Source organism: Haematobia irritans, chromosome 4 (assembly GCF_050003625.1).
Source record: "Haematobia irritans isolate KBUSLIRL chromosome 4, ASM5000362v1, whole genome shotgun sequence".
NCBI lineage: Eukaryota > Metazoa > Arthropoda > Insecta > Diptera > Muscidae > Haematobia > Haematobia irritans.
Genome location: NC_134400.1, coordinates 73835897 through 73859155, shown reverse-complemented (window position 1 = coordinate 73859155; position 23259 = coordinate 73835897). Strand labels below are relative to the sequence as shown.

The following is a 23259-nucleotide window of genomic DNA, read 5'->3' as shown; positions in this document are numbered from 1 at the left end:
GGTGACGAACGCTTTTTCTTTCGGTGTAAATAAAGCAAAATTCAATAATTGATAAATTGATAAACGTTTTTGGTGCAAATATATGATAAAAGTGGTTTATATCGATCTTTTTAACTTTATAACCGCCATATAGACCGTTTAAAGGAAATTCTAAAACGAACAAACACATGCATTTTAAATGGAACACTCATTAAAAGGAAAACCGAACACTAATTACACTAGGTCACAAATAACAAAATTTTCTCTATTATTTGTTTCTAGCATACTTTTTCCCATTGATTTTGACCTACTAAACACGAAAATGTAAAATAAAGTGGTAAAAGACCGAAAAGACCAAATCAACACCCAAAAACAAAAAAATGAGTAGCAACAAAGATATAACTGTACATTTTATGCCATGTGGAAAACAGCGTTGATGCGTTGATTTGGTCTTTTCGGTCTTTTACCAAAAAAATTATAAGTCCGCTAGTTGTTGTAAGATTTTGTTAAGTAAGAGCTTATTTTCTTTGTAAAAATTTATATACGTAAAAAATTGCTGTTAGCATCGTGTTTTATATTTTATATGTTTTTTCTGCCACATTTTTACTAAAAAAACGCCGTTTTTAACCTTTTTAAGCCACCAACATCCAAACTACTTACCCGATTTGAAAATTTTCTGAGAATGAGTTGTAGACGGCTCAATTTTCTTTAATTTGAGTAGTAGCAGGATCAAATAGGTCAAAGAAGACGAAAGATATGCTCAAAATTGTAAGTGTACCTCCAAAAATTAAAAAACAAGTTCAAAAATTTGTATCTCGCAAACCAATCGACAGAAAATTTTTTAAAACTCATTTTCGTGTTTAGTAGGTCAAAATCAATGAGAAAAATTATGCTAGAACCAATTCACAAAACGACTGTTGGCTAGTGTTATTGGAGATATATAGAAATACAAATACATATCTCTCTACGCTGACTAATTTCTTAAAAAAAAAAAAAAAATCAGCTAAACCAAATATCAGAAGCGGGAAAAGTTTGCCAAATGAACGGCGATGCCTGATTGAATTTTATGGAAAATAATTTTGAAAATCTATGGGCCTTTTTCAAGTAATTGAAATAATTGAGATCTGGTAATACTAGAATTTGACAGTAACGTAAGCCATACGAATGAACGAAAGGAAGTTAGAGAAACCCAAATATAGACGAAAGTGAGTGACTGCCGTTAGTTCGCAATTACTTTCGTTCGGATATCAGAAATAGGCTGTTAATCTTCGGAACTGTCAAACATTGTTTGACACCGATGAATCATCTATCTATATTCTATAATCTATGTCCGAAACAATATACAACCAGTTTCACAGAAATTGCTCTCGGTTTATTCTCTCGCTGTGTATTGTTGATATCTTTCGTCAACCCTCACGGTTTCCAACTCTATTTCTTTTTTGTCGGCACTTCCCTCAAATATCATACAGTTTGGGTCGGCCATGGCTGAACAAGAAGGTTAAATCATGGGCCCATATGATTAAAATTTTTTTATTTCGACAAAATTTTAAGATGTCAAAATCATATGTTTATGGTGATTGCAGCTCTCCAAATGACACTGTATAGCAAATGCATCTCAAACAAACTCGCGCATTCATAGCTGGAGAATTGTTAAAAGATGACTTGAGTATCTCGATAACATATTCCAGACCCAAAATACCAAGCACATCAGTTTTTAAACTGCATCATAAACTGGTTTTGTTAATAGATGGCGAAGATCCATTTGACTGACTTTCATTCTTAACTTTGGTGGGTATTATAGTCTTATTTGTCTTATATCGGCGTTCCTCGGATGAATTATCCACTTCACAATCACTCATAGGTGACGCAATTAAATGTGAACCTTTATTTTTCCCTGGATTTGAATTATTTTTTCAGGACAATTGAAAGAATAAATAATTGCCACTTTTACCAATGCCATACGATTCTTTTATTCAGCCATGGGGTCGGCGTTATTACCCAGTTAAGTTCTCTGCCTGCTTTACGAAACGTAAGGACCTACTTTGTTGTAACAAATGTTCTGTTTTATTAATATTTTCATTCCACTAAATATTTTGGTAGACAATGATATTTTGGTAGATGACTTTATAAAGAATTTATCAAAACAGTGCTTCGACCGCAACGTTGGTAATACCAAAGCTGCATCTATATGGTTGACATTAGTTGTTTTTGTAGAAGAGTGCTTTTCGTTCTCTTGTGTTTTTATTCTCTCTGACAGAAATACATACAATTACTTCTATGTAGCGTATCATAAGTTACACTCTAAACTTACATTTAGTCTTTGGTCATATTTTTGATTATTTTTTATTTGTGAAAAACAACGGCACAGGAACACCACGACATTAAACAAATATTCAAAATAATTAAAAACTAAATTTTGACAACGTGTGGTGTCATTTTTACGTTGTCAGATTGACCCCATCTGTTCTCAGTTTGACAACACATGTGTGTTGATTCACTTTCATGAACGGATCGTTTCGAAATGACCACGTCGTTCATGATTTTTTCCAGGGATCCGGAGCGGTCCATTTTTTTCGCTCCGCTCCGCTCTCGCTCCGGAGAAAAGAAAATCGCTCCGCTCCACGCTCCGCTCCGAGAAAAAAAAAATCGCTCCGCTCCACGCTCCGCTCCGCTCCTCTTGGAGAAAATTATAGTACAAACATTGTATTATTTGTTCAATTGAGTTTTATTTTACGAAAACAAAAAAACTTACTTCAATAGTTGTATTATAAAAGAAAAACAAAAAAAAAAGCAAAAAGTATTTCTTGCTATACATAACAAATAGTAGTAAAAATTAATTATTTAGATTTTGTGTTTAGATTAATTAAAAGTATGTTTCCGTTAGGCGGCAGCGTAAGTGATTATATATATGTTTAAGAGCAGAAAAATTCCGCTCTACACTCACTTGTGTAGCTGGAACACCTAGAACTACACATGCCAGCTCATACAGAGGGTGTGCTCGACGTTCATCCCAAAATTGCAGAACACTGCTCTGTGCCGAAATGCGAGCTTGATAAAAGAAGTAATTTATTTTATTTATCTTTAATGTCATCATCATCTAAATTTTTTGTGCCCAAAAACTCCCTGTACCAAATTTCATCAAAATCGGTTAATAATTGCGACCGGAATCCTGTGAACAACAAATACATGAACAGACGGACGGACACCAAGCGCTAGATCGACTCAGGAGGTGATTCTGAGTCGATCGGTATATATTTTATGGGGTCTAAAATCAATATTTCTGGTAGGCACATTTTTTGGCAGATCAAACTTATTATACCCTAACCACTATGTGGTTTATGGTATAATGACTTTAAAACAATGTGTTGAAACATTTTATTAATTCTGAAGATTTTTTCAGAAATATTAAATCCATTTTGACTTCATTAAAACGAAATTTTCACTCATGTTAGGATACACATTTTTATGTCGAATCACTTAGCTATAAGGACAAACAGACGTCATTGAAAAGTTTAGAGACTTTTAGACAAGGAAAAAACTTTATTTCAGAGAAATACGTCTTCTATTCTAAGCAAAATTCGTATTAGTATTTTAAGCATGTGAAATATTTGGCCTCCCGATAATATTCTTTGCGGTGCACCATCTACTATTTAATATGTGATAGAAACCAAATTTATGAAAATGGACCAAAATGGACCAAATTCTGTTTGGTCTGACAATCGGACCAAATTTAAAAATTAGAAATCTTTTGGACCAATTTTGGTCCGATCGGACCAAAACGGCAGCGCTGATTGGAATTGAAAGTCTATACACAGAGTAGAAGTAACTACTCTCCGAAAGTTTTTTTTTTGTTTTGCAACAGACGTAGAGAAGAGGTTTTGTTATATTTGTAATGTGTGTGTGTATGTTTATGTTTGCAACAACCTCCACCGAAATCAGTCCGTGGTATACCTACGAATATTCTTACTCAGATCTACTGTTTTTCGCTTTTTTCTCCTTTATTGTAAAAATACATTTTCGAACAGCGTTTTTAAGAAATGTTCGTTCTCAAAAAAAAGTAGATAACATGCAATAATACAAATCAAGTCATTAGTTTTCAATGTGAGAAAAAATTAAAATAAATGTATATGCTCACATTTTTCAACCAAAATTTAAACTATCCATAATTTTAATTAAATTTTCGAGAACTAATATCAGAAATAAGAGAATGGATATATAGGATATAGTACAATAGTAAAGCAAATATAAATGTCCTTACACTGAAAAAAAGCATGCCCGGTTCCAAAGATTTTGTCTTTACTTTAACAGTTTGGGTATTAATTCCGAGCCAAAGAAGCGGAGAATACAATTAAGGATATTTTAAAAACGCAATTCTCTTTTAAATTTGGGGGTTATGTACTTGCTTCTAGGAAGCAAATGTTAATTTTTCATTTTTTTAAATTTTTTTCGCCAGTTGTTATCAAAATCCTTTAAAAACGAGTTAATGACAATGTTATTTTCCATATTAAGACTCGACTTCCAGTAGAAATTATGCTATGTTTCAAGTAAAAAGCGTCTTTAAAATAAAGTGTTGAAAAACAAGTCTTATTTTTTAACGATTTTTTGCTTTGTAGGCAAGATGCAAAAAGGAAACAAATTTAAAGACAATTTTATTAATTTTACAGAATTTTTCTTAATTATTAAAGTCACGTTGACCTTACCTCAAAAATTTTATCTTTCATGTTATGATACACATTTTTAAGTAAAATCACTTAATTATAAGGACATTACAACTTCATTCAAAAGTTTATTGACTTTTGGACAAGGAAAAAAACTTTATTTTAGAGAAATGCGTCTTCCATGTTAAGCAAAATTTGCATTCTTATTCTAAGGACATGAAATCTTTGACTTCACGACAATATTTTTATCAGTGTAGAAAACTAAAAAATTAAATATAAATAAGACCGTTTAATTGCATTTATTTGACGTTCATTACAAACATCTTTGTAGTAATACGGGATGAAATTGATCGAAAGTACTGTTGTTACTTTTACAACACGTACTAGAGATATATTTTGACATTTGCCGTTTTTGAAAACAATTACCAAAAAAAACACGTTGTGTTTTTCCCAATGTACGTACGTACAAAAATACATATCGTACATTTTAAACGTTTACTCACACTGCGCTAAGTACTAGCTATATTTGAAATTACCTACACAGTGTAATTTCAAAGTTACACGTTTCATTCAAGTAATATTTTATTCGGAGCGGAGCGGTTTTTCATTTGGAAACCGCTCCGCTCCCGCTCCGCTCCGCTCCGCTCCGGATTTTAGAAATGCCGCTCCCGCTCCGCTCCCGCTCCGGCAAAAAAAGGGCTTGCTCCGCTCCGCTCCACGCTCCGCTCCACGCTCCGCTCCTGATCCCTGATTTTTTCTATGGGTGTACAATACCAAAAGCCAACAAAGAATTTCGCCCTATTTCAATATTACCTTTTATGTCAAAGGCACTTGAAAAATTGTTATACTCTCAAATTGAAAGTTTTCTCGTCCTGAAAAATCTGTTGATAACATGGCAACCTGGTTTCAGACCTAAAAGAAGTTGTACAACTACACTCATTCAAGTTACTGAAGAAATCAGGAAAAAAAAGTGTTATAACTTTTGTGAAGTAGTTTTTGAGGAATTATTATAGATTTTTTTATTTGTATGGGCTACCATGATTTTTGCTGCTCACTGTACATATTGAAGACGTTCTATGCTTGTTTGCCAATGTATTCGAGTTTTGGAGTTATCGTCGGACACGTTCAAGGCGTTTGGCGACGTCGATTCCATTATTGTTGTAGCGATGAGGTTTAAGGTTGAATTACACACCATGCGTCAATCCGTGCGTTGATGGAAGGGTTGATTTTTTCTGCTTCCGGCAGACTATTCGAGCTTTTGATTTCAAAGAGGAATTTCAACTCCTCAATCATCGGACGCATTGAACGCATGGTATGTAAAGGTAGAATTACATACCATGCGTTCAGTGCGTACTATGCGTCCGATGATTGAAGAGTTGCAATTTCTCTTTGAAATCAAAAGCTCGAATAGTCTGTCACAAACAGAAAAAATCAACCCTGCCATCAACGCACGGGTTGACGCATGGTGTGTAATTCAACCTTAATTCTACCTTTAAAACTATAATTTGCTCTTTATCAGTTACTAATGCTGAAATATATTCTTGAACACAATGTAGAAGAAATTATTCGATTGTATAAATTTCTAATTATGTAATTATCTTGCGCATGGACGGAGAATCGAATAGCGGACCATACAGTTTGTAAGCCAACACACTATCCATTGGGCTAAGAAGCTATTATTGTCATCAACAGACAATTATCGCTATAGCCATCAACGAACAAGCAACGCAAACAGTCAAACAGTTTATATTTATATAGCATAGTTTTCGGCGACCACGAGCCGATGCAAACAAAACATTATTTAATAGAAACATATATTTGTTGTCCACGTGGAGCAATGGTTGTCATGTCCGCTTTGCATACAAAGGGTCGTGGGTTTAATCCATGCTCCGACCGAATACCAAAAAGTTTTTTACATTTATTTTTACATATATTCCAAAAATGTTCAGATGATTCCGATATTACATATTACTATATTAAATTTTTACTATAAAACTTCAAAATGTGGGTTACTTAAAGTCAGAAAAGAACGGTGCTTGATATAAACGAAATGGGCTGAGTTTTTGGATCAATTATTATTTTTTTATTGCCAAAATAAAAGATTTTGTAACAAGAAAGTGTTTTTGGTGATTAAAGATTGATAATTTCGAAGAAAATCAAAAACCATTGTTGTTGTTTTTGATTTCAGCTTTTTGATTTTAAGCTGAAATCAAAAACAACAACAATACTTAAATAAAGAAAGAAACAATAATAAAACAAAACGAATGAAAATCAAAAACTCTAACAAAAGAAAAACGGTATCGGTATACGTTTTCCAAGTGTTTTTTTCTGTCAGGTATAAACATAAATATTTTTTTATCGAATCCGAAAGTTATTTACCGATAACCATTCAAATTTAAACCCTAAAGTATTTTTTACCTTCTTAATTGTATTCAAAATGTATCGTAGTTAGAAACACAAATAAATATGAATTTTTATTAACGAATAATTTTGTACTTAATTTCAGTATTACCTTTAAGGCCGGTATGAAGTTGGCATCATAACGCTAAAATAGCCATGTTTTCAAGGTTACATCACTTGTCTCCGGAAAAAATTTGTCGGTTATAAAAATTAATAAAAACACCAGTTTTCCGGCATTTGCTTTTGTGTTGTTCGTAAAGAGCATTGATGCTGGTCACAATATTTAGTTCAAATATGAACTTCTAATATATTAATTTATTTATAAACCCTCTGGTGCATCATATATGTTCTAATTTTGTGTAAAATTTGAAAAGTACAAAAGAAAAACAATATATTTTCTTCGTTTATTTCTCTTTCTCTAAGCCCTATCTAAAAGGAAAAAGTACGTCATGAGGATGAATTTTTACATCACGGTGACGAATTTTTCGTCAAAAATGAGCTAACGTAACATTTCATCCCATTGACGATTTTATCGTCATAGCGATGAATTGAATTCATCCCTGTGATGAACTTATTTACATCCCATATACAACTATGTTACATCCAGATGATGAATGTATTTCATCTATGTGATGATATTTTTCGTATCTGCGATTATTCTCTTTCATCCATGCGATGATGCAATTCTTCAAAAGTACGATTCTCGTTCGTCATCGCTACAAACGCCATCGTCATAGCGATGAACTCTTTCCCTAAATTTGACGTAATCCATTCATCAATATGATGTAATAGATTCACCAATTTGATGTAATCGATTCATCAATACGATGTAAACATCAAATTGATAAATTGATTATTAGAAATATTTTCTACGACACTTTTAATAAAGAACCATTTTGTTTTTTATTTTAACTAAATTTAAATTTTATTTATTTGAAATATGTACAACTAACGAAGTAAAAACGTATAAAAATTTTTTCAAACACATCTACCAAAGCTGTTGATTTTGATAAATTGACCATCTTGACACATAAACATTCTGTTACCTTAATTAGTGTTTAGATTACCAAGGATGAAAAGTTTTATGGGTTCATCCTGTGGAGTAAAAAAATTATAAAGAAGAATTTAAAAATGGAAATTTTAAATTATTGTAAAATATATTCGATCTGTTTAGAACAAAATTTAACTCACCCTTTTTGTGCCCAACTGTTCCTTTTCGTTTTGAATTGTTTGCTCATCCAATTCATCTTTATTCTTTAATTTCTTTATCCGTATTCGGTTTTCACAGAACGAAAAATGTTGCGGCATTTATCTGTAAATTTAGAAATACTTCCATAAATATATAACATATAAATGTTTAAAAAAATAAATTGACCAAAATATAAAAAAAATCGTCACTTTGGTTAAATTTTTCCCATATATAACACTTCATGTTTTTTTTATTTTTACTCACATTTTTGTTTTTCTTTTCACTTTCACATCTTTAAGCATTAGCCCTTTATTTTCGGCACGCGCGACCACCTTTACACTTTGGACTAAACTCAACAACTGAGAGGAACCATTTGAAATGTTCTTACCGCACAGAAAAAAAACCACACAACTACGTATGGATGTGTTATTGCATTAGTATTTGAATACATGTCAACGGAGTAGATGAAACTTTTCGTCTATTTGATTACTATTTTCGTCAATTTGACGACTTTTATTGTTCTCATATGTCTTGGAAACCAATTTAAAAACAAACATGTGAACAAATGTTTGCTCAAATACTCGTTTGAGTTAAGTTAAATGTGGAGAGAGCATGAAATACCCAACAAAAATAACTTAGCTCTCATTAATAAAAGCTGTGTACAGTTATTTTAAAAACAAAACGTAGCAAGGTTGTGTGTGTGTTTTTTTAGGTAGAGAAATAAACACACATCTACAGAACGTATGAATTTTATCGTCACATTGAACACTGTTTCGTCACATTGACTATTGATTCGACTTTTAGGTGTTTCACTTTAGTACTAATGGAAAAATGTAAATTACAAACATCTATATACTATATACACCGTATATCGTTTTATGTTTTAGTTAGCATTGAGATTTTTTGATACACATTTCAGAGAAAAGTGTGTTTCATCGATTTGAAGATTCTTTCATCGCATTGACGAAAACCAGCATCCTTGATACATCATGAAAATAAAACTCTTAAAACTTTTGTCCAACTTCTATTAATATGTGTAATTCATATATTGGGACTTCATATAAACGAAATTAATCTAAATCAAATGTTAATTTTGGTTAACTTTTGCTGAATCGGGAAGAAAATAATTTCGTCTCATAGACAAAACTAGGTCATCAATGTGACGAACTATGAAAAGAACAAAAAGTGAAAAAATTGATTTCGTCACGTGGACTACCGAAATACTCCCATAGACGAAACTTTTCATCGCATAGACGAAAACGCATTGATGAAACTCAATCGTCAAGGTGACGAACGCTTTTTCTTTCGGTGTAAATAAAGCAAAATTCAATAATTGATAAATTGATAAACGTTTTTGGTGCAAATATATGATAAAAGTGGTTTATATCGATCTTTTTAACTTTATAACCGCCATATAGACCGTTTAAAGGAAATTCTAAAACGAACAAACACATGCATTTTAAATGGAACACTCATTAAAAGGAAAACCGAACACTAATTACACTAGGTCACAAATAACAAAATTTTCTCTATTATTTGTTTCTAGCATACTTTTTCCCATTGATTTTGACCTACTAAACACGAAAATGTAAAATAAAGTGGTAAAAGACCGAAAAGACCAAATCAACACCCAAAAACAAAAAAATGAGTAGCAACAAAGATATAACTGTACATTTTATGCCATGTGGAAAACAGCGTTGATGCGTTGATTTGGTCTTTTCGGTCTTTTACCAAAAAAATTATAAGTCCGCTAGTTGTTGTAAGATTTTGTTAAGTAAGAGCTTATTTTCTTTGTAAAAATTTATATACGTAAAAAATTGCTGTTAGCATCGTGTTTTATATTTTATATGTTTTTTCTGCCACATTTTTACTAAAAAAACGCCGTTTTTAACCTTTTTAAGCCACCAACATCCAAACTACTTACCCGATTTGAAAATTTTCTGAGAATGAGTTGTAGACGGCTCAATTTTCTTTAATTTGAGTAGTAGCAGGATCAAATAGGTCAAAGAAGACGAAAGATATGCTCAAAATTGTAAGTGTACCTCCAAAAATTAAAAAACAAGTTCAAAAATTTGTATCTCGCAAACCAATCGACAGAAAATTTTTTAAAACTCATTTTCGTGTTTAGTAGGTCAAAATCAATGAGAAAAATTATGCTAGAACCAATTCACAAAACGACTGTTGGCTAGTGTTATTGGAGATATATAGAAATACAAATACATATCTCTCTACGCTGACTAATTTCTTAAAAAAAAAAAAATTCAGCTAAACCAAATATCAGAAGCGGGAAAAGTTTGCCAAATGAACGGCGATGCCTGATTGAATTTTATGGAAAATAATTTTGAAAATCTATGGGCCTTTTTCAAGTAATTGAAATAATTGAGATCTGGTAATACTAGAATTTGACAGTAACGTAAGCCATACGAATGAACGAAAGGAAGTTAGAGAAACCCAAATATAGACGAAAGTGAGTGACTGCCGTTAGTTCGCAATTACTTTCGTTCGGATATCAGAAATAGGCTGTTAATCTTCGGAACTGTCAAACATTGTTTGACACCGATGAATCATCTATCTATATTCTATAATCTATGTCCGAAACAATATACAACCAGTTTCACAGAAATTGCTCTCGGTTTATTCTCTCGCTGTGTATTGTTGATATCTTTCGTCAACCCTCACGGTTTCCAACTCTATTTCTTTTTTGTCGGCGCTTCCCTCAAATATCATACAGTTTGGGTCGGCCAGGGCTGAACAAGAAGGTTAAATCATGGGCCCATATGATTAAAATTTTTTTATTTCGACAAAATTTTAAGATGTCAAAATCATATGTTTATGGTGATTGCAGCTCTCCAAATGACACTGTATAGCAAATGCATCTCAAACAAACTCGCGCATTCATAGCTGGAGAATTGTTAAAAGATGACTTGAGTATCTCGATAACATATTCCAGACCCAAAATACCAAGCACATCAGTTTTTAAACTGCATCATAAACTGGTTTTGTTAATAGATGGCGAAGATCCATTTGACTGACTTTCATTCTTAACTTTGGTGGGTATTATAGTCTTATTTGTCTTATATCGGCGTTCCTCGGATGAATTATCCACTTCACAATCACTCATAGGTGACGCAATTAAATGTGAACCTTTATTTTTCCCTGGATTTGAATTATTTTTTCAGGACAATTGAAAGAATAAATAATTGCCACTTTTACCAATGCCATACGATTCTTTTATTCAGCCATGGGGTCGGCGTTATTACCCAGTTAAGTTCTCTGCCTGCTTTACGAAACGTAAGGACCTACTTTGTTGTAACAAATGTTCTGTTTTATTAATATTTTCATTCCACTAAATATTTTGGTAGACAATGATATTTTGGTAGATGACTTTATAAAGAATTTATCAAAACAGTGCTTCGACCGCAACGTTGGTAATACCAAAGCTGCATCTATATGGTTGACATTAGTTGTTTTTGTAGAAGAGTGCTTTTCGTTCTCTTGTGTTTTTATTCTCTCTGACAGAAATACATACAATTACTTCTATGTAGCGTATCATAAGTTACACTCTAAACTTACATTTAGTCTTTGGTCATATTTTTGATTATTTTTAATTTGTGAAAAACAACGGCACAGGAACACCACGACATTAAACAAATATTCAAAATAATTAAAAACTAAATTTTGACAACGTGTGGTGTCATTTTTACGTTGTCAGATTGACCCCATCTGTTCTCAGTTTGACAACACATGTGTGTTGATTCACTTTCATGAACGGATCGTTTCGAAATGACCACGTCGTTCATGATTTTTTCCAGGGATCCGGAGCGGTCCATTTTTTTCGCTCCGCTCCGCTCCCGCTCCGGAGAAAAGAAAATCGCTCCGCACCACGCTCCGCTCCGAGAAAAAAAAAAATCGCTCCGCTCCACGCTCCGCTCCGCTCCTCTTGGAGAAAATTATAGTACAAACATTGTATTATTTGTTCAATTGAGTTTTATTTTACGAAAACAAAAAAACTTACTTCAATAGTTGTATTATAAAAGAAAAACAAAAAAAAAGCAAAAAGTATTTCTTGCTATACATAACAAATAGTAGTAAAAATTAATTATTTAGATTTTGTGTTTAGATTAATTAAAAGTATGTTTCCGTTAGGCGGCAGCGTAAGTGATTATATATATGTTTAAGAGCAGAAAAATTCCGCTCTACACTCACTTGTGTAGCTGGAACACCTAGAACTACACATGCCAGCTCATACAGAGGATGTGCTCGACGTTCATCCCAAAATTGCAGAACACTGCTCTGTGCCGAAATGCGAGCTTGATAAAAGAAGTAATTTATTTTATTTATCTTTAATGTCATCATCATCTAAATTTTTTGTGCCCAAAAAACTCCCTGTACCAAATTTCATCAAAATCGGTTAATAATTGCGACCGGAATCCTGTGAACAACAAATACATGAACAGACGGACGGACACCAAGCGCTAGATCGACTCAGGAGGTGATTCTGAGTCGATCGGTATATATTTTATGGGGTCTAAAATCAATATTTCTGGTAGGCACATTTTTTGGCAGATCAAACTTATTATACCCTAACCACTATGTGGTTTATGGTATAATGACTTTAAAACAATGTGTTGAAACATTTTATTAATTCTGAAGATTTTTTCAGAAATATTAAATCCATTTTGACTTCATTAAAACGAAATTTTCACTCATGTTAGGATACACATTTTTATGTCGAATCACTTAGCTATAAGGACAAACAGACTTCATTGAAAAGTTTAGAGACTTTTAGACAAGGAAAAAACTTTATTTCAGAGAAATACGTCTTCTATTCTAAGCAAAATTCGTATTAGTATTTTAAGCATGTGAAATATTTGGCCTCCCGACAATATTCTTTGCGGTGCACCATCTACTATTTAATATGTGATAGAAACCAAATTTATGAAAATGGACCAAAATGGACCAAATTCTGTTTGGTCTGACAATCGGACCAAATTTAAAAATTAGAAATCTTTTGGACCAATTTTGGTCCGATCGGACCAAAACGGCAGCGCTGATTGGAATTGAAAGTCTATACACAGAGTAGAAGTAACTACTCTCCGAAAGTTTTTTTTTTTTGTTTTGCAACAGACGTAGAGAAGAGGTTTTGTTATATTTGTAATGTGTGTGTGTATGTTTATGTTTGCAACAACCTCCATCGAAATCAGTCCGTGGTATACCTACGAATATTCTTACTCAGATCTACTGTTTTTCGCTTTTTTCTCCTTTATTGTAAAAATACATTTTCGAACAGCGTTTTTAAGAAATGTTCGTTCTCAAAAAAAAGTAGATAACATGCAATAATACAAATCAAGTCATTAGTTTTCAATGTGAGAAAAAATTAAAATAAATGTATATGCTCACATTTTTCAACCAAAATTTAAACTATCCATAATTTTAATTAAATTTTCGAGAACTAATATCAGAAATAAGAGAATGGATATATAGGATATAGTACAATAGTAAAGCAGATATGAATGTCCTTACACTGAAAAAAAGCATGCCCGGTTCCAAAGATTTTGTCTTTACTTTAACAGTTTGGGTATTAATTCCGAGCCAAAGAAGCGGAGAATACAATTAAGGATATTTTAAAAACGCAATTCTCTTTTAAATTTGGGGGTTATGTACTTGCTTCTAGGAAGCAAATGTTAATTTTTCATTTTTTTAAATTTTTTCGCCAGTTGTTATCAAAATCCTTTAAAAACGAGTTAATGACAATGTTATTTTCCATATTAAGACTCGACTTCCAGTAGAAATTATGCTATGTTTCAAGTAAAAAGCGTCTTTAAAATAAAGTGTTGAAAAACAAGTCTTATTTTTTAACGATTTTTTGCTTTGTAGGCAAGATGCAAAAAGTAAACAAATTTAAAGACAATTTTATTAATTTTACAGAATTTTTCTTAATTATTAAAGTCACGTTGACCTTACCTCAAAAATTTTATCTTTCATGTTATGATACACATTTTTAAGTAAAATCACTTAATTATAAGGACATTACAACTTCATTCAAAAGTTTATTGACTTTTGGACAAGGAAAAAAACTTTATTTTAGAGAAATGCGTCTTCCATGTTAAGCAAAATTTGCATTCTTATTCTAAGGACATGAAATCTTTGACTTCACGACAATATTTTTATCAGTGTAGAAAACTAAAAAATTAAATATAAATAAGACCGTTTAATTGCATTTATTTGACGTTCATTACAAACATCTTTGTAGTAATACGGGATGAAATTGATCGAAAGTACTGTTGTTACTTTTACAACACGTACTAGAGATATATTTTGACATTTGCCGTTTTTGAAAACAATTACCAAAAAAACACGTTGTGTTTTTCCCAATGTACGTACGTACAAAAATACATATCGTACATTTTAAACGTTTACTCACACTGCGCTAAGTACTAGCTATATTTGAAATTACCTACACAGTGTAATTTCAAAGTTACACGTTTCATTCAAGTAATATTTTATTCGGAGCGGAGCGGTTTTTCATTTGGAAACCGCTCCGCTCCCGCTCCGCTCCGGATTTTAGAAATGCCGCTCCCGCTCCGCTCCCGCTCCGGTAAAAAAAGGCTTGCTCCGCTCCGCTCCGCTCCTGATCCCTGATTTTTTCTATGGGTGTACAAAGGAAATTCCAATACCAAAAGCCAACAAAGAATTTCGCCCTATTTCAATATTACCTTTTATGTCAAAGGCACTTGAAAAATTGTTATACTCTCAAATTGAAAGTTTTCTCGTCCTGAAAAATCTGTTGATAACATGGCAACCCGGTTTCAGACCTAAAAGAAGTTGTACAACTACACTCATTCAAGTTACTGAAGAAATCAGGAAAAAAAAGTGTTATAACTTTTGTGAAGTAGTTTTTGAGGAATTATTAAAGATTTTTTTATTTGTATGGGCTACCATGATTTTTGCTGCTCACTGTACATATTGAAGACGTTCTATGCTTGTTTGCCAATGTATTCGAGTTTTGGAGTTATCGTCGGACACGTTCAAGGCGTTTGGCGACGTCGATTCCATTATTGTTGTAGCGATGAGGTTTAAGGTTGAATTACACACCATGCGTCAATCCGTGCGTTGATGGAAGGGTTGATTTTTTCTGCTTCCGGCAGACTATTCGAGCTTTTGATTTCAAAGAGGAATTTCAACTCCTCAATCATCGGACGCATTGAACGCATGGTATGTAATTCTACCTTTAAAACTATAATTTGCTCTTTATCAGTTACTAATGCTGAAATATATTCTTGAACACAATGTAGAAGAAATTATTCGATTGTATAAATTTCTAATTATGTAATTATCTTGCGCATGGACGGAGAATCGAATAGCGGACCATACAGTTTGTAAGCCAACACACTATCCATTGGGCTAAGAAGCTATTATTGTCATCAACAGACAATTATCGCTATAGCCATCAACGAACAAGCAACGCAAACAGTCAAACAGTTTATATTTATATAGCATAGTTTTCGGTGACCACGAGCCGATGCAAACAAAACATTATTTAATAGAAACATATATTTGTTGTCCACGTGGAGCAATGGTTGTCATGTCCGCTTTGCATACAAAGGGTCGTGGGTTTAATCCATGCTCCGACCGAATACCAAAAAGTTTTTTTACATTTATTTTTACATATATTCCAAAAATGTTCAGATGATTCCGATATTACATATTACTATATTAAATTTTTACTATAAAACTTCAAAATGTGGGTTACTTAAAGTCAGAAAAGAACGGTGCTTGATATAAACGAAATGGGCTGAGTTTTTGGATCAATTATTATTTTTTTATTGCCAAAATAAAAGATTTTGTAACAAGAAAGTGTTTTTGGTGATTAAAGATTGATAATTTCGAAGAAAATCAAAAACCATTGTTGTTGTTTTTGATTTCAGCTTTTTGATTTTAAGCTGAAATCAAAAACAACAACAATACTTAAATAAAGAAAGAAACAATAATAAAACAAAACGAATGAAAATCAAAAACTCTAACAAAAGAAAAACGGTATCGGTATACGTTTTCCAAGTGTTTTTTTCTGTCAGGTATAAACATAAATATTTTTTTATCTAATCCGAAAGTTATTTACCGATAACCATTCAAATTTAAACCCTAAAGTATTTTTTACCTTCTTAATTGTATTCAAAATGTATCGTAGTTAGAAACACAAATAAATATGAATTTTTATTAACGAATAATTTTGTACTTAATTTCAGTATTACCTTTAAGGCCGGTATGAAGTTGGCATCATAACGCTAAAATAGCCATGTTTTCAAGGTTACATCACTTGTCTCCGGAAAAAATTTGTCGGTTATAAAAATTAATAAAAACACCAGTTTTCCGGCATTTGCTTTTGTGTTGTTCGTAAAGAGCATTGATGCTGGTCACAATATTTAGTTCAAATATGAACTTCTAATATATTAATTTATTTATAAACCCTCTGGTGCATCATATATGTTCTAATTTTGTGTAAAATTTGAAAAGTACAAAAGAAAAACAATATATTTTCTTCCTTTATTTCTCTTTCTCTAAGCCCTATCTAAACGACAAGTTTTGTGGAATAAGGGATTCATATACTGAAAGGAAAAAGTACGTCATGAGGATGAATTTTTACATCACGGTGACGAATTTTTCGTCAAAAATGAGCTAACGTAACATTTCATCCCATTGACGATTTTATCGTCATAGCGATGAATTGAATTCATCCCTGTGATGAACTTATTTACATCCCATATACAACTATGTTACATCCAGATGATGAATGTATTTCATCTATGTGATGATATTTTTCGTATCTGCGATTATTCTCTTTCATCCATGCGATGATGCAATTCTTCAAAAGTACGATTCTCGTTCGTCATCGCTACAAACGCCATCGTCATAGCGATGAACTCTTTCCCTAAATTTGACGTAATCCATTCATCAATATGATGTAATAGATTCACCAATTTGATGTAATCGATTCATCAATACGATGTAAACATCAAATTGATAAATTGATTATTAGAAATATTTTCTACGACACTTTTAATAAAGAACCATTTTGTTTTTTATTTTAACTAAATTTAAATTTTATTTATTTGAAATATGTACAACTAACGAAGTAAAAACGTATAAAAATTTTTTCAAACACATCTACCAAAGCTGTTGATTTTGATAAATTGACCATCTTGACACATAAACATTCTGTTACCTTAATTAGTGTTTAGATTACCAAGGATGAAAAGTTTTATGGGTTCATCCTGTGGAGTAAAAAAATTATAAAGAAGAATTTAAAAATGGAAATTTTAAATTATTGTAAAATATATTCGATCTGTTTAGAACAAAATTTAACTCACCCTTTTTGTGCCCAACTGTTCCTTTTCGTTTTGAATTGTTTGCTCATCCAATTCATCTTTATCCTTTAATTTCTTTATCCGTATTCGGTTTTCACAGAACGAAAAATGTTGCGGCATTTATCTGTAAATTTAGAAATACTTCCATAAATATATAACATATAAATGTTTAAAAAAATAAATTGACCAAAATATAAAAAAATCGTCACTTTGGTTAAATTTTTCCCATATATAACACTTCATGTTTTTTTATTTTTACTCACATTTTTGTTTTTCTTTTCACTATCACATCTTTAAGCATTAGCCCTTTATTTTCGGCACGCGCGACCACCTTTACACTTTGGACTAAACTCAACAACTGAGAGGAACCATTTGAAATGTTCTTACCGCACAGAAAAAAAAACCACACAACTACGTATGGATGTGTTGTTGCATTAGTATTTGAATACATGTCAACGGAGTAGATGAAACTTTTCGTCTATTTGATTACTATTTTCGTCAATTTGACGACTTTTATTGTTCTCATATGTCTTGGAAACCAATTTAAAAACAAACATGTGAACAAATGTTTGCTCAAATACTCGTTTGAGTTAAGTTAAATGTGGAGAGAGCATGAAATACCCAACAAAAATAACTTAGCTCTCATGAATAAAAGCTGTGTACAGTTATTTTAAAAACAAAACGTAGCAAGCGCATTTGGTTGTGTGTGTGTTTTTTTAGGTAGAGAAATAAACACACATCTACAGAACGTATGAATTTTATCGTCACATTGAACACTGTTTCGTCACATTGACTATTGATTCGACTTTTAGGTGTTTCACTTTAGTACTAATGGAAAAATGTAAATTACAAACATCTATATACTATATACACCGTATATCGTTTTATGTTTTAGTTAGCATTGAGATTTTTTGATACACATTTCAGAGAAAAGTGTGTTTCATCGATTTGAAGATTCTTTCATCGCATTGACGAAAACCAGCATCCTTGATACATCATGAAAATAAAACTCTTAAAACTTTTGTCCAACTTCTATTAATATGTGTAATTCATATATTGGGACTTCATATAAACGAAATTAATCTAAATCAAATGTTAATTTTGGTTAACTTTCGCTGAATCGGGAAGAAAATAATTTCGTCTCATAGACAAAACTAGATCATCAATGTGACGAACTATGAAAAGAACACAAAGTGAAAAAAATTGATTTCGTCACGTGGACTACCGAAATACTCCCATAGACGAAACTTTTCATCGCATAGACGAAAACGCATTGATGAAACTCAATCGTCAAGGTGACGAACGCTTTTTCTTTCGGTGTAAATAAAGCAAAATTCAATAATTGATAAATTGATAAACGTTTTTGGTGCAAATATATGATAAAAGTGGTTTATATCGATCTTTTTAACTTTATAACCGCCATATAGACCGTTTAAAGGAAATTCTAAAACGAACAAACACATGCATTTTAAATGGAACACTCATTAAAAGGAAAACCGAACACTAATTACACTAGGTCACAAATAACAAAATTTTCTCTATTATTTGTTTCTAGCATACTTTTTCCCATTGATTTTGACGTACTAAACACGAAAATGTAAAATAAAGTGGTAAAAGACCGAAAAGACCAAATCAACACCCAAAAACAAAAAAATGAGTAGCAACAAAGATATAACTGTACATTTTATGCCATGTGGAAAACAGCGTTGATGCGTTGATTTGGTCTTTTCGGTCTTTTACCAAAAAAGTTATAAGTCCGCTATTTGTTGTAAGATTTTGTTAAGTAAGAGCTTATTTTCTTTGTAAAAATTTATATACGTAAAAAATTGCTGTTAGCATCGTGTTTTATATTTTATATGAATTTTTATATGTTTTTTCTGCCACATTTTTACTAAAAAAACGCCGTTTTTAACCTTTTTAAGCCACCAACATCTAAACTACTTACCCGATTTGAAAATTTTCTGAGAATGAGTTGTAGACGGCTCAATTTTCTTTAATTTGAGTAGTAGCAGGATCAAATAGGTCAAAGAAGACGAAAGATATGCTCAAAATTGTAAGTGTACCTCCAAAAATTAAAAAACAAGTTCAAAAATTTGTATCTCGCAAACCAATCGACAGAAAATTTTTTAAAACTCATTTTCGTGTTTAGTAGGTCAAAATCAATGAGAAAAATTATGCTAGAACCAATTCACAAAACGACTGTTGGCTAGTGTTATTGGAGATATATAGAAATACAAATACATATCTCTCTACGCTGACTAATTTCTTAAAAAAAAAAAATTCAGCTAAACCAAATATCAGAAGCGGGAAAAGTTTGCCAAATGAACGGCGATGCCTGATTGAATTTTATGGAAAATAATTTTGAAAATCTATGGGCCTTTTTCAAGTAATTGAAATAATTGAGATCTGGTAATACTAGAATTTGACAGTAACGTAAGCCATACGAATGAACGAAAGGAAGTTAGAGAAACCCAAATATAGACGAAAGTGAGTGACTGCCGTTAGTTCGCAATTACTTTCGTTCGGATATCAGAAATAGGCTGTTAATCTTCGGAACTGTCAAACATTGTTTGACACCGATGAATCATCTATCTATATTCTATAATCTATGTCCGAAACAATATACAACCAGTTTCACAGAAATTGCTCTCGGTTTATTCTCTCGCTGTGTATTGTTGATATCTTTCGTCAACCCTCACGGTTTCCAACTCTATTTCTTTTTTGTCGGCGCTTCCCTCAAATATCATACAGTTTGGGTCGGCCATGGCTGAACAAGAAGGTTAAATCATGGGCCCATATGATTAAAATTTTTTTATTTCGACAAAATTTTAAGATGTCAAAATCATATGTTTATGGTGATTGCAGCTCTCCAAATGACACTGTATAGCAAATGCATCTCAAACAAACTCGCGCATTCATAGCTGGAGAATTGTTAAAAGATGACTTGAGTATCTCGATAACATATTCCAGACCCAAAATACCAAGCACATCAGTTTTTAAACTGCATCATAAACTGGTTTTGTTAATAGATGGCGAAGATCCATTTGACTGACTTTCATTCTTAACTTTGGTGGGTATTATAGTCTTATTTGTCTTATATCGGCGTTCCTCGGATGAATTATCCACTTCACAATCACTCATAGGTGACGCAATTAAATGTGAACCTTTATTTTTCCCTGGATTTGAATTATTTTTTCAGGACAATTGAAAGAATAAATAATTGCCACTTTTACCAATGCCATACGATTCTTTTATTCAGCCATGGGGTCGGCGTTATTACCCAGTTAAGTTCTCTGCCTGCTTTACGAAACGTAAGGACCTACTTTGTTGTAACAAATGTTCTGTTTTATTAATATTTTCATTCCACTAAATATTTTGGTAGACAATGATATTTTGGTAGATGACTTTATAAAGAATTTATCAAAACAGTGCTTCGACCGCAACGTTGGTAATACCAAAGCTGCATCTATATGGTTGACATTAGTTGTTTTTGTAGAAGAGTGCTTTTCGTTCTCTTGTGCTTTTATTCTCTCTGACAGAAATACATACAATTACTTCTATGTAGCGTATCATAAGTTACACTCTAAACTTACATTTAGTCTTTGGTCATATTTTTGATTATTTTTAATTTGTGAAAAACAACGGCACAGGAACACCACGACATTAAACAAATATTCAAAATAATTAAAAACTAAATTAAAATATCACAGATGTTTTTCCTTATGACTACAATCACAGAAGATTGAACGTAAACTAAATAATAGCTAATGTGTAAGCAGCATTAGTGTTATCTTTGTCTTCTTTTCTGTTTATTGCACCTTGAACTCTCTATTGTATTCTTAGACTCTCTAGAGTATAACGCTTATTCTTCTTTCTCTGTTTGTCTAAGATTTTGACACTCTCAAAGTCTGTTTTATGTCCCAACTCAATTCAGTGTTGTGCTACAGCTATTGTATGTCTGCATTTTCTTATGTCTGCTTCATGTTCTGTTACTCTTGTCCATAAGCGTAGGAAGGCCTCTGGGGAGGGGGCTTAGACCCCCCAGAAAAATTTTAGCCCCCCCCCCCCCAGAATTTGATTCCAAAATTATCGACTTTTCTATAATGGATTTAGCAGTTTTGTGGCAAAATTTAAATAATTTGTACCAATTTATTTATTCTTACTCTTTTTTTAAACTATTTGAAAAAAAGAAAACAAAAAATTACACATTAAAATATGAAAAAAATGAAGTTAAAAAACTTCCTGTGTAGTTAAAATAATTGAGGACATTTTTGGAAGTACTTTTAAAGTTGTGCCTTTAGAACAACTCACAATTTTTTTGCTGGGAAAAGTGTGGAACTACTTTTAGTTGCTTTATTATAAATTAATTGTCGAGTTATTTTGATGTCTAATTTTTATTCAATTTTATGAAATAAAACATTAATTGAGCATATAAGTTCGGTCTATAAATTTTTAGCTAGGGGGGCTATAGCCCCCCCTAGGAAAATTGTCTAGCTACGCTAATGCTCTTGTCGGTAACCTACGTTTGGTTATCCCCACATAGTATTTGTTGCATGATTGTCCATCATTACCTATGTACTTGATTTCATATCCAACATTGCTTTGTTGTATTTCCTCAATTTTTGTTTTGGGTGAATATTGTACTTAATGTTTTGTTGGGTTTGTGAGCGAATTTTGTTTGTTGGTCTTCTACTATTTCTTTTAGCATTGTTATTTCTGTTAGCTTTGGGATGTATGAAATGTTATAGTATTTCATGGCGTTGCCAAGTGTTTTGTTATCATCCGTATTATTTTAGAATTTTTGTGTTTGTGTTGTAGATTTCTTAATTAAGTTAGTTATTATACAGTTTGTCAAGAAAGTGTTTTGACAATGGGATAAAAATTATGTTTTGTTCCAAAATTAAATATAATGAAATTTTAAAAAAATATTTTATTATGTATTTTGCAAAGTATACATACGTACACAGAATTAAAAATTTAATAAAATATTTAATATTTCAATTATTTCTAGAATTTGAAATATTTGGCAATGTCAAAAGACTTTCTTGACATACTGTATATTGTGGGAATGAGTTTTTTATAAGAAAATTTTCTACTTTTTTTTAAATTGGCTGTCTGAAATTGTTGATCACTTAATTTGATTGATGTCTGGATTAGGCTCATGGCTGTGTTTATCTTTTGATTGAAGTACAAACCAAGAATAAAAAACCAAAACTAATGAAGTACGAGGAACACGCGCAAAATAAACCCAGCCAACTGCACTCAAATCGATGATTTGACGGTGGCAAAGGAAAAGTAAATTGAATAAAAACTGCGGTTTCTATAAGCCCAAGAAGTAAAATCGGGAGATCGGTCTATATGGGAGCTATACCAAAATATGGACCGATACTCACAATTTTTGGCACACGTATTTGTGGTCCTACAATACCTCTAGATTTCCAATTTCAGGTAAATTGAATAAAAACTGCGGTTTCTATAAGCCCAAGAAGTAAAATCGCGAGATCGGTCTATATGGGGGCTATACCAAAACATGTACCGATACTCACCATTTTTGGCGCACCTCTTTATGGTCATAAAATACCTCTAGATTTCAAATTTGAGGCAAATTGGATAAAAACTACGATTTCTATAAGCCCAAGACCCCAAATCGGGAGGTCGGTTTATATGG

General features: G+C 32.1%; 1 protein-coding gene across 2 annotated transcripts in view; it reads right to left on the bottom strand.

Moving 5' to 3' along the window:
• Positions 1-23259, bottom strand: part of LOC142232660 (protein ABHD18) — a gene marked incomplete in the record, with an annotated part of 369540 nt that overhangs the window by 41754 nt on the left and 304527 nt on the right. Inside the window, 2 exon segments of one of the 2 annotated variants that reach the window (XR_012721159.1) lie at positions 17358-17498; positions 17595-17715. 2 annotated transcript variants of the gene reach the window in all.